The sequence below is a fragment of the Microcebus murinus genome, chromosome 13 (assembly GCF_040939455.1).
Source record: "Microcebus murinus isolate Inina chromosome 13, M.murinus_Inina_mat1.0, whole genome shotgun sequence".
NCBI lineage: Eukaryota > Metazoa > Chordata > Mammalia > Primates > Cheirogaleidae > Microcebus > Microcebus murinus.
This window is the reverse complement of record NC_134116.1, coordinates 55,982,265-55,998,217: the sequence shown is the minus strand read 5'-3', so window position 1 is coordinate 55,998,217 and position 15,953 is coordinate 55,982,265. Positions and strand designations below refer to the sequence as shown.

Sequence of the window (15,953 nt, the reverse complement as noted above, 5' to 3'; positions counted from 1 at the left end):
AACATTGCTTCCTTTTCTAACAATGCTCCGCTAGTCTCAGGGCCAGTCTCTCATGTTTGATGACACACTCATCCAGATATCAGCAAGTATTTACCGTGCCAAGCACCTTGATAGGCATGATAAGAGAAAACACATGTCTTAATAATGGAACAGAAACATAGAAATAGACTCTCAAGGATAGCATGGGCCAGAGATCATGCACTCCAGTTTCTTATTTCATACTTAAAATCTTTTTGAGAAGGTTAGGCTTGCAGTTGTTAAACAGTTAGTGAAAAAATACAAAGGTGTTTGGAAACAAGCATTACATATTGAAGTGCAGGTGCTAAATACTACAACAATTCCAAAACCGTTATTGGGATACCAAATCAACAAGTGCAGGATACCTGCTCTTTCATGAATAGAGTTCATAAAATCCCATCAGATTTCAAAGGGGCCATTCTCAAAATGCCGACTATTCTAAATTTCTCCCATCATTGACAAGATCCTTCTAAGCTGATTCATACATTTCACATTTTTATTAAATGAAAGGCACTATGATGAGTGCTGTGAGGGTATTAGTAGAGATGACAAAGATCCCAAATTCAAGAAGGTTATAGAGTGGAAGGAAAGCAAATGTATACAATTAATTTAATGCAGGGCAGAATTTAAGTGTAATAAGAGAAGAATAAAATGTCTTTGAGACTCAGAGAATAAAGGCAAAGTCAGTTTATGCTTTTGGAATTTCATTAGGGTTAGATTTATAGCTTGCTGCATCTACCATCATTCATTCATTCATTCACTCACTTCATCATTTAACAATTCATTCAAGGACTTCTCCTTGATCTTTAATCATCAGTGATACACCAGGCATGACATTGTAAGAGAGGACCAGAACAGAAGCTCCTAGGGGCAGATGCATGTTTGAGGCAAAAAGGACAAAAGAGGGAAAGCTTAATAAACTTTGCAGAAGTCAAAAAAGGTTTTCCAGAGGAGGCATTTAACCTGAATCATGCTGAGGCTTGCCAATTGTGAAAAGAGACAATATAAGAGATAGAGGGTGTGGAAAAGACAGGAAAAGCAGTGTCAAGTTAACATTTTCCTTATTCAAATGTAATAACAGGAATATTGTACACCATGATGTAATGGAATAACATTGAACTGGGATTTATAAAGCTTTATAAACATACAGAGTTAATGTTAGCTCTAGCATAAACTTGGCCAGTGGCAATAAGGATTGTTAGAGAGAACATTAATTTCAGAATGAGGTGGATTCAGAGACGTATCCTGATTTTACCACTTACCATGCCACTTCAGGGAAGTTATCAAATCTCTCAGTGTCAACTTCTTCATTTGTAAAGGGTGCGTGCTGATAACTAAGTGTGGTTTAGGATATTTCTAGGTGCAAATAGCTACACAATAGCTTCAGGAGAGCACCATGATGGCTTCAAGATGGCACAATGGGTGTAGCAGTTCTAAGCATGGCATCCAGGCAAGACAATGTCAAAAGGAAGAAGAGAAATGATAATTTAATGAGACTTGCTGTACAGTAAAGATGATTTCTCAGAAACATCTCACTACATTTTCCTTTCATCTCATTGGTCAGATTATTTGACCATTCCTGAATCAATTATTGTCAAGGAGAATTAGATAGACCTTGGGCCATTCACTGGAGCTGAAGGTAAGGTCAGGATTCCCGGAGGCACCTGCCTTTGTGGGAAAGGACTAGGAACTTATACAAAACCAGAATTCTGGTAGGAAAGAATAAGGTACAGAACCAATACTGTTATTCTTATTATTGGGATTAGAAGGGATTATGTTGAAAAAGGTATTAAATAGCACTTGGTACAGATAAGGTTACTTAATAAATGATAGCTAAAACTGCTGTTAATCTTATTTCAATTCTTGTAGATTCAATTTTCTTAACTCAAAATGTTCTCTAAATTCTCTTCCGGTAATTATATCCTATGTCAGTTTCACTTATTCATATTCTTATACATGATCTTTTTCTTAAACACATTTTATTGAAGTATAATTTATATACAGGAAAATGTTTAGATTGTAAGCATAATGTTTCATGAGTTTAGACAAATAAACACACTTTTGAATCTACCACCTGAATAGAAAATATGTGTCACCCCAAAGGGTTTCCTCATTCCACTTTTCAGTGACTGCTCCAGAGGAAACCGTTATTCTAATGTCTATCACTGTAGATTAATCTTGCCAGTTCTGGAGCTTCAAATGAATGAAATTATTAAGTGTGCAGCCTTTTGTGTCTGGATTTTTTCACTCCATATAATGGTTTGAGATTCTTCCATGCTGTTGCTTACATTGGTAATGATTTCTTTTTATTTCTGAGTAGTACACCATTGCATGACTGTGTAACCATTTCTTTATCCACTCAAGAGTTAATGGATATTGGTCTGTTTCTTGCTTTCGTCAAGTGTGGCTAAATGTGTAGATTTGTTTTCAGCCATTTTGTGAAAATATACTTTTATTTTTGTTTGATATGTACCTAAAAGTATGGTTACTGGCTCATAAGTGAAGCTTTAAAAGAAACTGCCAAATCATTTTCCGAAGTGATTATTCCACCAGCGATGAGTAAGATTGACTTATTATATACCATCATCAACACTTGGTATTGTCTATATTTCTGTTTTTACAGTGTGTGAAACAAAATCTCATTTGTGGTTTTCATTTGCACTTCTCTGGTGCCTTACGCTACTGATCACCTTTCATACACTAATTGGACACTCATTTATTTTCTTTTGTGAAGTGTCTTTTCAAATACTTTGCTCATTTATGAGTATTACTTTAAGTTATCATTGATTTGATTGTGTCCATTACATATGCACACAAATATAATTTGCATTAATGATTACATGTAATCATATAGATGCACTTTTAAAAGATGCTGTTTTTTTCCATGCTCACCTCTCCCTATAACAACATCCCTACACAAACCTATGTCTATGTTAATAATCCAAAACCTCTCTATCCATCTATCTATCCAGCTACCTATCTCCCTACCTATTACATACCTTTCGAATTTATCTATCCTTGAAGGAATTTCTTTCATTCTAAAAGGGCTTGATAGAGGATCCTTGAATTATAATCTTTTCTTCTGAATTTATACCTGCTCTTCTACTTTTTTAGGTTCCAATATTGTAAGGAAACAAAAATTATGCAATTCTGATATTTTCTTATAAATTTTCCCATTTTTTGCTTTTATCTTTTCATTTTTTGTGATGACTTTTTTTTGTCTCCAGTGGTTTGGAAGGCTTGAACTCTCCTTTTCTATTTATTGTTACCTATAAGTAAAAATCTTTTCTGAATCTATGTTTATGTAACTGTAAATGGTAAAATTGCATTTATCTACCTAGTATAAGATGAGAAATTTTCAGACAGTCTTCCCTCTCTTTTTATCCTAATTTCAATGACCTGTTACTTATTTTTGGTAGGTGAATTGGTTTAGTTTTTCCTACTTTTATGATTATTGGATTTTTTAAAAAACCTTTATAATTCAAAAGTTTTACCAAGATAGATCTAAGAATTTCTATCTCGAATTCTGCTAGGTAAGATCTGTTTTATATTTGTAAACTTAATTCTCACTTTTACTGATTTTTTTTCTTGTGTTATTCACATGTTCATTGCTTTTTGTCTTTCTTTTGAAATTACTTTTAAATGTATACTGGATCTGTCCTTGAAGCCTTTTACCTTTTACCTCACATCATTTTCATTGTTGTCATTTTTCCCTCAGCTTTTTCAAGATAAGTTTTGAACTTGATTTTTGTTTCCTGGTTCTCGTTTGTGTGTTTTGGACAACAGATGCTATGGAGATCTTTTTATTAAACAGGAAACTTTAGATTACTTCGTTCCTTATTTAAACTTCAGTGGGATCTTTCCCACGCCTTTGACTGTGTGTGTAGTACCCTGCATTCAAAGGGCACCCAATAACATTTCTTGATTGACAACTCACTGTGTACTAGCCTAATAATCTTGCTAAATAATTTTCTCTGGTCTTTTAAATGCTCTTTTATCCTAAATTATTCTCAAGATATAACACATCAACTATAATAAAAAGAAATTTAGCTGAAAGGGAAAATTCTCAAAAGCCTATAGCACCAGTTACCATACTATTCACATTTCCTTCTTGGTGGTCAGCACATCGATTTCAGTTATGAATCATTCTATATAAATATTAAAATACTTATGTGCATTTTTATTCTAAGTGCTTTACTGTCATCAGGTTTTATGATCAAAACATATTACGTGAGGTGGGACATGTTCTTTCTCTTTTTTAATAGAGGAACAGGATATTCTTGAGAGGTTGGAAGACTAACCTAAAGTCGTACATCAATTAAACAAGGTGTTTCATTTTGAACTCAGCTTTCCTGAAAGTCACTGCTTGGGGTTCAGGCTGCATTTTAATGTGCCTCTTAAATATGTATGACATAATTCTTAGCTTGCCTTGCTGTGTTGCTTGTCCAGAGTCTCCATTCATCTCAGTCTCGTGCATGCCTGACGTCCTATCATTCCTTCTCTAAGTTCCAGTTTAAAATTACAAGTAAAATGCATTATGCATATTGGGGCAGAATACATGATCAGATTTTAACAACTATATGGACGAATAGTATCAAACTCTTTTCTTTTAATGTTGAGTATCTGTGGTAGCATTTTGTAATATTTAGTCTTTGGGATATTGGATCAATGATTTGTGTTTGCTTTGAAGAATTGCTCCCATATATTGTACTTTGAAAACTTTCTCATTATTTACTTGTGACATAAGTCATAAAGAGAATAATTGACATAAATTTTTAGAATTTTAATGGGCCATGATTTGTATGCTTTATACACATTATAAAGCTATTTTCTATTGGGAACCAATAGTTTTAGTGCTAATTGCCACGAACAAATTTACTCCAAAACATATTTATAATCTTATAGAAAATATACACTACACTCACCTTGGCTGTGATGTGTACATATCCCAAATTACTATAACCACTGAAATTGTTAGATATTATTAGCTAATAGTATAAGAAATGATATATTGAGAAAAAACATAAACACTGAAAGCCCATAAGACATCTACTTGATACATCATTTAAAACAACATCAACAACACAAAAAACACAGTCTATTGGATCATAAAATCTGGCTTTATATTACACTGGTTGTTTGGATGGATTTCAACATCAAGAAAAACTAATAATAATAAAAAACTAATAAACAGCTCTAAAATCTTATATTCTATAATCAGGGGAATGGATAACTAAAGTATAATAGATATTTACTTTGGACTATTATAAAATGGTTAGAAACAATGAGCTGAATGTACATGTAATATTATGCTTAAAATGTAGATATTAAGAAGTAAAGACTACATAAGAAGTAGTCTGAAGAAGAAGTAAAACTACATAAATATCACTTACGTAAATTAAAAACACATCCATGCACATTTATACACACGCAATGTGCAAAGGAAATTTATATATCCAAGGCCATATATTGGTCACATTTGAATGGATTCCTTTGTAGAATAGGGAAAATTAAGTGGGAGTCAAGGATGAAGAGAAAACTAAAAAAAAAATCTAAAAAATTTAGTTAGAACTTTCTATGGAACAAGAATGGCAGTATGGAAATAACTGAGGATTAGGAGGATTATGATTAACTCAACTCTCCTTGTCAATAGACTAAAATTATATCACAATGTTGCCCTTCAGGAAAGACTACTTCACTGAGAGTCAGAAAAAGACGCTCATATTTACTCTGCCATATTTGCAATGCTACTGGCTACCAGTACAAATTTGACCAAGACATACTAACTTTTGGACCTGAATTTCCTCTAAGCATAGGTGTTTGACAGTACACTCCTCTGTAAGGTCACTTCTGGCTTTAAACTTTGATATAAACATGTTAATTTATTTATACATATAGCAAGAGTCATATACATATATACAATTACTAAAAGTGATAGTTAATTTTTATTAAAAAAAATGGTTGGATAGGAGCCCTTTTCACTTGGTCAATGTTAGGAAAAGAGCTTTCCTATCCTGTATACTACAAAACTTCTGCTGATGTACATTTTGAGTGACTGTACTTTTTTTATTTAGTTTTTTTTATTTTAGGAAATTATGGGGGTACAAACATTTTGGTTAATGGTGATCTTGTGAAAGCAATAGAATGCATGCTATTGAGGTAAGTTATGTCTATGTCCAAGCATAAGGCAATTCCCATCCCAAGCATTGGGGCGAAGTCAGGGGCTGGATTAGAACTGCAGGAGCTGTTCACCATTGCAATTATCCTGTCAGGAGAGAGCTGCCTTCTAGATGCACTCTAGGAGCCTGGCTGCTCCTTGCTTTGTCACTCATCCAAGATGTCAGACCCTGGCTTCCTCTTACCTTTCTGGCTCTTTGACTTATTGCCATTGCCTTTATATAGCTCTGGCATCTATGCGATGCTTTTTGAACATATTTGGTGGCAGTTGATTGCTGCTGCTATTGCTTAAAAGCTTCTACAAAGGAAAGGGTGGGGTCCCAATCTAGGGCCATATAGTCCTACGCTGCCCCATCATATTTGATGCCACCACACTACCCAGTTCATTTGGCCTCCATTGGATTATGAGATTTAGAGTAGCTACTTGGTAACACTGATGAAGCTGTCCAGTTTAGCCCAAATCTTGGGTTGGACTAAATTATACCAACAATTTACATCTGGTACATTCTTGTAGCACCAATGTATTCACCTTTCTGGTGAAAAGAAAATATGTTAGATATATGGCCAATACTACTTCTAAGTAAGTCTTTTCTATTCAACAATTCTCATACTCACATTTTCTTTTAATTTTAGAGAGCTTTCAGTATTTATGACAACTTAAAAAAAATCTTAAGAAATGTTTTTTTTCCTTCTTGAGTATTTTTTTCTTTTTTCTTCCTTTTTTTTTTTTTTTTTTTTTTTGGTGTGTGAAAATATGTCCTCTCCCATCATTAGAAAGTAGGGGAGGAGACTTCTCATTTTAGCAACATGGAAGACTTATTTAACACAGTAACAAAATGGAATATTTTTAAAAAGTTAAATATGTAAACACTGAGCTTAAAAAAAAAGAAATGGAAAGCCAAAATGCCCACCTTAGAGATTAAAGCCAGAGCAGTACACATCTATGCTGATATCACAGCAAACTGGAATCTAGCACTGCCACTCCTAGTCATCGGGCTGAAGGTCAAGAGCTAAGGTTTTGATATGTACATAAGGGACAGGAGACAGGACCCTGGGAGTGTATAAAGTGGGGAGCTAGAAATCGGACTCATATAAAAAGGACCCTGGAAGTGCTGCCTGCTCAGTGAAATTCTGTGTTCTCTGCTTAAAACTCTGGAGGCGGGATGAATCTCCTAAAAGTAATCAAAGCTACAAGTTGTACCATGTTCGGATTATGTGACCAAATTTATATTTTTGGATGGTGTGAAAATCCTTAGGCCAAGAAATCAATTCTAAAAATTAGTCCCATCCTGGTAAAACCCATGGGTTTTTCTGTAGAAGCAAACACATCATCACTCCATAGGGAATCTGATACAGCCCAGGCTACACAGAACTCCCAGAGTTAAAACAATCCCTGGTAAAAATTACAAACCATAGGAGGAAATGATCCCCTGTGGAGACCCAGAAGGTACCTACCAAGAACTTGGGGGAAAATAAGAAAGATATTATAAAATACATATGCTTAAAATTATTAAAGGGATAAAAGAGGGAATATAAAACAAAATAAAAAAAACAGAATATAATGAGATTTAAAAAGAAGCAAGGACTAAAGAGGGAAGGAAGGCTGTGAGTCCTCATATATTAAAATGTTTTATGCTCTTCTTCATGTTTTTTCATGTACAACTATGTAACTAGGTTTGTATTATAACTTTTCATTTTATATGTCTCACTTGAGGTCAAGTTCTAACAAATGCCAGTAAACCCAAGTCCTCATATAGGAAAATCATTCCAATTCCATCTAACAATTACGAATACTCAAATTAACCAAGTTTATAAAAATTTTATTGGTTGTTACTTATAGTTATGAAAAGTTTCATATAAAAGTAAATTCTTTTTAAAGATCCAAGTTTTCTGCATTTATTTCTCTTGAGTAAATAAATTTCACAAAAACAAATATTTAATCAGAGGCTTCCTATTTACATTTTTGAATACTACAATGTGATAAAGTGTTTACTTCATTGCAAAGGCAAAGTTTACGTATTTTAAGGTAAAATGTGTCATAGACAAGGGGATTTCTTTAAGGCCCCTCAGTTACAAGTACTGCCTGTAACTGCATGGTGTGAGCACCATTAAGGTTTTTTTAGTGAGCATTTTTATATTTTATTTCAAGTTGAACTCTTTCATTCTAAATTCAGTGCTATGATTACTACTTGTCTCAGTTGAATTTCAATGCTAGCCTTTTCTATTGTTTCCTAAATGCTCAGTTCCTTACTCCTGTGCTGTAGATTTCTCATACCTTATAGAATTCTAATCAACAATTCTCCAGGAACTTTGCATTCTTTCAAAGCCTTTTTCCCCCACATCAAAAATGCTTGCATTGTTTCTCTTCTAAGCAGCATACTCTCTTAAGCATTTCAAATCAAATAATAAGTTGATAACTAGATTCAAGATGTTCTCAGGCTTCAATCTGATTTATCACACTTGGCTAAATTTTTGGGAGAAGTTCCAGGAAAAATAAATAAATAAAAACCAACAACAACAAAAAACCTTTCTCTTTTCATGAAGACTAGCTAGAGAAACTCTTAGAAACAGAAAATAATGTGGCATGATGACAGAACTTTTACTATTTTCTATAATTAAATTACCATTATCCCAATCAATATCAGTGTAATTAAAGTCCTTCATGGTCGATATTCGAGCCTTTCTATGGTTGTTCACTATTAGTCTTAAGAAAAGTTACTCCTTTCAGTTTCCCTACAGGTAGTTTCTACACAGAAAGTGGGTGGATCTCATCTTTTGAGAGAGTGGGAGGTAAGGGAAGGAGAGAGAGAAAGACAGACAGAAAAAGATTAGACATCACAATTAACAGATTGGTTTTGACCACTAATTACATTCCCTGGATATTGGCTCAATTTACTACATATTTTATTTCTGAATAAACGTAGAAAAGGAGACTGGGTTAGTCTATATTTAAAGCATTTCATACATCATGTTAAAACACGTGCAAGGATTTATAAATGGTCAAGGATGTGTTCAGGGCTGGGGAAGTGAAACTAACATAAAGAAACTAAACCTAGTTTCTATCTTCAAGACACTTATACTCTTGATGAATCAAGATAAAATATCAATAAGAAAAGCAAAACATTATACTGGCTGGTAGTTTTATCTGTAGGATGTCAAACAACAGAGTCGATATGTGTTAACTTTTTCCTTGTTGTTTAAAGGATTTGCTTTATTTAAACCTCTGTATTGGCTTTGCTTGTCACATAGCCTTCCATATTTTATACACAAACTTGTGGGTCCAAACTTGTGGCCTGAAGATAGATCTTGTGAGATTTCTAGAATGATATTTAAAGCTTTAATTTTGTTGTCAATAGTTAAAAATTGGGAAACATGTTAAAAACCCAGATTTCTGGATTACTTCACAGATTCCAATGATCCACCAATAGTGAGCCAATGATTCCACATGGAAATAGCTGTAGAGGAGTAAGTGCTACCCTTTTAAGCTGGGTTTATAGTCTCCATTTACCTATGATTCCCACCTGGTCTGCTTTGTCTACACATGAGAACCATCTGGATAATTAAAAAAGTATGGAAACCCAGACCTTTCTAACGCTGGGTCCTACCCACATAGGTTTGGACTTAGGCATTCAGTAGGATATGGTCATTGGGGTATGTGTGTATGTGTGTGTATGTGCATGCCTATGTGTACACACATGAACATACACGTACACACACACACGAGGGCTGTCTGGAAAGTATCCAGCCACTGTTAATATAATGAGAATGGTTTGCCCAACATTGATGTAAGGCAGGAGCCAAGGAGAGTGGGACAGGGATGTGCATGGGTGAACAATGACTTCCCCATACTAATCAGTGGGGTGCTAGACTCCATTGAGTGAGCCTGTGTACTGTGTGCCTATCTTATTCAAAATGACTGAATGGATAGAGCAACAAATCTGCATAAAATTTTGTGTTAAGCACGGACACTCCTCTGCAGAAACTATGTTGATGATTCAGGTGGTTTTGGTGGTTTTGCAATGAGTGCACCACAAATAAAAGTGTGGCACAAATGCTTCAAAGATGATCAAGAATCTGTGGAAATTGATCCATGTTCTGGAAGGCCTGCTACAAGCAGAACACCTGAGAATGTTGAACATGTGTGGGTAGGTTAAAAGATGCTAGGAGAAGGGAGAACTGTGTGAGGTCCCAGGTGCCTACTTTGAAGGAGAATGAAGCATCATTGTCCTATGTACAATGCTCTTGTATCTTGTATCTTCTTCAAGAAATGTTTCTATTTTTTATATTACATGGTTAGATACTTTCTGGACTGACCTCCTGTGTGTGTATGTGTGTGTGTGTGTGTGTGTGTGTGTACAATAACCAAAATAGCAACTGGTTCTACCATATAACCATGATAGAAAACCACTGCTATGGCATTTGAGGTTTTATCTACTATTTTACACTTTCAGTGGTCAAAAACATTAAAGTGTTTCTTTCTCTTCTGTTTTTTTCTGGATTTTAATTTTCTAGCACTGATCTGCAATACTAACCATCCGTTCATTGAGACTGGAAAAAGCATGACACTTTACGTGAACCAGGATCTGTTCACAGCTTGGTTGACCAGAGTCTCATTCAGTTTTAGTTTTATGCCCAGAGATTACTGGGCTCTCGGAGAATAATTATAGTTAATCAAACTCATGGAAAATTGTTGTATTTATTAATTTACAGCAACAAGTTTAAAATAGAAACAGAACTTCCAAATAGAAAGAAGTGTTTGTGTATGTGGGTTGGTAAACTCTCTTCCTGGGATAAAAGTCTGTATAAGTTAAGTTATGATCAAAAGACTGTGTGCCTGTATCAGAACAAAGAAAGTTAAGGTCAACTGTCATTCCCATTGAGATGACTGACCAGAACATCGATGTCTACGACTCGGGACTTCTGGGACATATGCTTCACTACAACCACAATTATGCCCTGCGTGCTTGATTGGATTCGGATTTTCCCAAGCCTCCTTGAGTTTGCATTTGTGGATATTTGTTGGTATGAATGTCCTCAACAGATAGCACCTTTCATCCATTAGGGGTACAGAGTTAACTAGTTTAATTTCAGATATAAAATCTGCCTTTAAATTCTATGGGCATCTCACTGTAAATCTCTATATACTAAAATATTATGAATTAGCTTTTCATGAATGATTATCTTTTATGTTCTACAGAAATGGAAGTTCCTTGAGGGTAAAAATATAAAATATTATACTTTGTAATTCTCTTTAGTAGTCACATACCCTACCCCAATCCTGCTGTCAGGACAGAACACTGAACATAGGGAAAGGAACCATTGCTACAGACTGGCACAGTATCTTATGTATATATATATATATATATATATATATTACCTTTGGCATATTTATATATAATATCTTATGATACTATTATCCCTATTTTATAAATGAGGTAATTAAAGCTAAGAGAGATTAAATAAATTGTTCAAGTTTGCAGCTAGTACATCAGCAGAGCCTGGATTTAAATCCGTCTCTTTGACTTCAAATTCCATGTGTGTGTGTGTGTGTGTGTGTGTGTGAGAGAGAGAGAGAGAGAGAGAGAGAGAGAGAGAGAGAGAGAGAGAGAGAGAGAGAGAGTGAGAGAGAGAGAAAGAGAGAGAGGGAGAGAGAGAGAGGATATGTGTATGGAGAGTTGTGAGAGAGAGATAAATTGCATTAGGTTGCCTGCTAATAAATATACCATGTTGCCTCATATAATATATGATCAATAAATGTGTTGGTTGTTTGATTTATGATTGAAAAAAACATATTTGTCACTTAATTATTTTCTTACAGCTTCTACATGTTTTCATTTATTGTTTATAGAGATTTGGAAAATGGGGTGGATTTTAATCGTTTCAATCATTTAGTGCTTGGCAGTCTGAGCACATAGTAACTGCTTAATCTGCTTAATAAATATCTCATTTGGGAAGAAGTGCAGGGAATTGTAGGGGAATTTCTACTCTATAGCTAGACTTATGAGGTATAAATAGCTAAAGGTGGATTCAATCCTTCTCTCTTCTCTTTACTCAAAATGCAACCAATATAAAATTGCATTTAATATAAAGTTATTGCTACCTGGAAAGGAGCTAGAGAAAGCATTTGCTATATAAAATAATTTATTGTAAATAGATTAGAAAAATGGGAAACACTTTGTTGTTTAAAAAAGAAAAAGCAACTCTTCAGTGAAATGAAATTTTTTTCTTATAAAGTCAGTGGGTGGCTGCAGACACCTGTATCACTCTGAACAATTTCAAATCAGGCAACTCAGAAAACAGAAGTTGGGAAGATTTGGGCTTGAAACATACCTGTTTCAAGTGAGATGATGTCCTATAGCCTTGCAGCACAGCTAATAAAGGGTGCTGTGAGCAGAAAGAAGCAAACAGTAGGTTCTTCTGTTGTACAGCAAACTGCTTCTTAACAACTGGAGAGAAATCTCAGAAAAGTTCCTCTGCTACTATCGTTCCTGACACCCTACAGACAGCCTTTCTGCTTTCACTCTGGCACTGTTTGAAATACCTAGTGTAGACACAAATGAACGGCCCCAGATGAAACTGGGTGATAGCTGAAAATTGAACCAAGTTCTCTTAATACACCATTTTATACTACATTTCTTCAACCAATGTGCCTGTCTCTTCCTAAATCCCTGATTGTTGAATTTCAGCAATTACTCGAAACTGTCTTTGAATAATAAAGGCATAACGTCATTATCCAATGAAAATATCAGTGCAATACATCCATACGAGTTTTATCAGTTTTCATTTGTAATTTTGCTTATACAGAAGTTGATTTTCCATAGTTTGTGCATATTACAAAGTTTTGCTTCTGCATGTGACAAAGTGACATATTTTATTACCTACATACAATGTCCTCTTCTAACGGTTTCTTTTCCCTTTGTTTCCTAAGCAGTTAATTCATTGCTAAAGATTATTCTCAAAATATTGTGGTCCAGTTCTTTAGTTTAATATTCTGCCCATCTTCCTATTAAACCTATTAAAGATCACCATTTAAAAATATTCTATACTCTATAAAGAATTAATGAAGAAAACTAATTATAATCCTTACTATTTTTATTATGATTTATCTAATTACAATAATTACCCATAGAAAACATAATTCCAACATTTCTTGTACTGCATACCTGTAAGAGCTATGAAGTTGATCTTATTTGGTACCAGGAAGGATCCATAAGTTGTTATTTTTAATCCAATAAATTGGACACGCTTCATCCAGTTGTTAATATTGAAGAATTTATATCTTTTAATTTGCAGAAAGAGTTAACATTTATTGAGTACTATTATGTGGAAACTAGCACAATATGCATTTCATATACATTAGTTTATTTAACAGATTCAGTCCTGTAGGTCAGGTATTAAGTACCCAGTTAGTAGGAAAGGACATGAAACTTGGAACATGTTAGGTAACTTGCCAAGTAATGAGCCTGATTCCAATGCCAATGCACTTTCCACTACTCTGTCCTTATTTTTGTAAATATTTTATATGCAATTTTTAACAATTATTTATAAAATGACCACAGTATATATTCTCTAGGTACAGATACTTTTCTGCTTTTGTCTTTATGTCCTATGGATTTATAGCATTTCCATATATAGTGTGATCCTATCTCTCGTCATTCAGCACCCACAATTACCATGAAATTATCATTTCAAATATCTCCCTTAAATATATTTGCATCATCTTATTTATAGTTGTTCTTTCCCCTCAGTTAGCATCTCTTTATGCATTTATATTTTAATGTGCCCTTCCTCAGTAAGCATTCAAAAAAATCTTGGGCTAACATTTTTATTTTTATTTTTTTCTTTTTTTTGTAGAGACGGGGTCTCGCTCTTGCTCAGGCTGGTTTCGAACTCCTGACCTCGAGCAATCCGCCCGCCTCGGCCTCCCAGAGAGCTAGGATTACAGGCGTGAGCCACCGCGCCCGGCCGAGCTAACATTTTTAAAGCATTTTAATCCCATAGTTCAATTTTTACCATGCCCCAAATTACTCTTCTGGTGATACTCTTTTTTTTTTTTTAAGTTACATGGGTGAAAATAAATATTCCCAAAATATTATAAATAAAGCTGCTTTGCTCTCTTGTAGGTGGTCTAAATTCTGTTTAGATCACACTATTCTCAGATAAGAAAGTCTACTGATGACTTAGCATGAACCTGAGTGGGCATATTCAGTTTCATACACTACTGGCCTTATGGTTGGATCTCAAGGGGAAGGAATGATAATAGCACTACTACTGCCACCACCAACCTGCACCAGCAAGACAGCTACCATTTATTAGGCACTCTCAATGAGCCAGTTATTATACATGCACTTTATAAACATTGTGTATGTCAAATAACTTGACGTCTAAAGCAATCAGTGTCTGATAGTGCATTTTACACAAATGTTTGCTTTTATCATTTTCTTCATCACCATCATCATTATCATCATCATCATTTCCCTTAAAGCTTTCAAGGATCAATAGATGTTGATAGATATTAGATATTAATAGATATTATTTTTCTCATTTTACAGCTAAGGAAATGGGTTTATAGAAGGCTAAATTACTTACCTGTTTAATAAATGGTAGAGACTGAATTTTGACACATTTGTGTTTAATTTCCATGGCCATTTTTTTCCTTGTCAGCTACACTGCATCCCATGGGTGGGAATGGCCACAAGGAAAAAAGTCTCCCTGCCTCTGACCTTTACTAGGTATGAACTACTCCCTACCTTCCCTGGGGGAGGATGTCATTTCGGAAAACTAATCTGGAAACCATGGCTGATGTTTTCACTGCACAGAATGCTGTTCAGAGAAGTCCCTGTGGCTTTGAGGAGGAAGTGTCTGGGTTCCTAGGGGGCCCTCTGAATGTCTAAGATGTTTTGATTGCCCTTCTTATTCCAGGGAAGATAACCACTCACTCCCGTCTTCCCCAGGGCATTCTGATTTTCCACACAGAACTGGACTCTGGTTCTAAAAATGCTCATCTTGTCCTCTCCTTTGTCCCTTGTCATCACTTCTTCTGAATCTGACACCAGCTGTATGCCGTCTATTAACCTGTCATATTCATTGATCTCCCTAAGAAATCAAACTGTCCCTCTAATTCCCCTGTCTGATCTTTGCTTGCCAGAGCTTACTGACAAAATTGTCTCCTAGCAAAAGGATAGTCTATTTGCTTTAGCCCTAATAGCCTCAACTGCTGTATACAGTCGATACATGATTTTCTGTACATTTTAAACTTTATGGCCTCATTGAAAATGAAAACTGTTTGCAGATAACTCTGATTTGACCTCTGAAGGCTGTATGAAAATACAACTAAAGTAAACATGTGGATTAAGGACGTTTATAAACAAGAGTGTAAAATCTTTCCATTGGCACCTTTATTTTTCAACAGAAAATAGGAAGGGTACACCTTGTAACTCATAATTTATATCTGAATTTCAACTGATTACTAATTTTCTCCCCTCTTATTTGTTGGGGAATGATGATGGAGGGTCAGAAAATATTCTGTGTAGCTTAATATGTTTACTATAGAGCTCAGGTCATTCCCTTTTTTATTAAAGAACATTAGGAAATTCTCTATTTCTCAATGAAGCTGTGATGTCACTGCAATGTATGACTTCTTTGCCAACAATAGGCCTTGATTTTAGAATAAGTACCTCCTCATTAATTTGTCATTTATCTGTTCATCTGTTCATTTATTCATCTATAAAATCTTTCATTATTCTAGACTAACACTG

The 15,953-nt window shown here is 34.7% G+C and overlaps 1 long non-coding RNA gene across 1 annotated transcript in view; it reads left to right on the top strand.

Annotated features, from left to right (window-relative positions):
- Positions 1-15,953, top strand: part of LOC142874970 (uncharacterized) — a 140,533-nt gene that overhangs the window by 101,495 nt on the left and 23,085 nt on the right. The gene's annotated exons all lie outside the window — the stretch shown is intronic.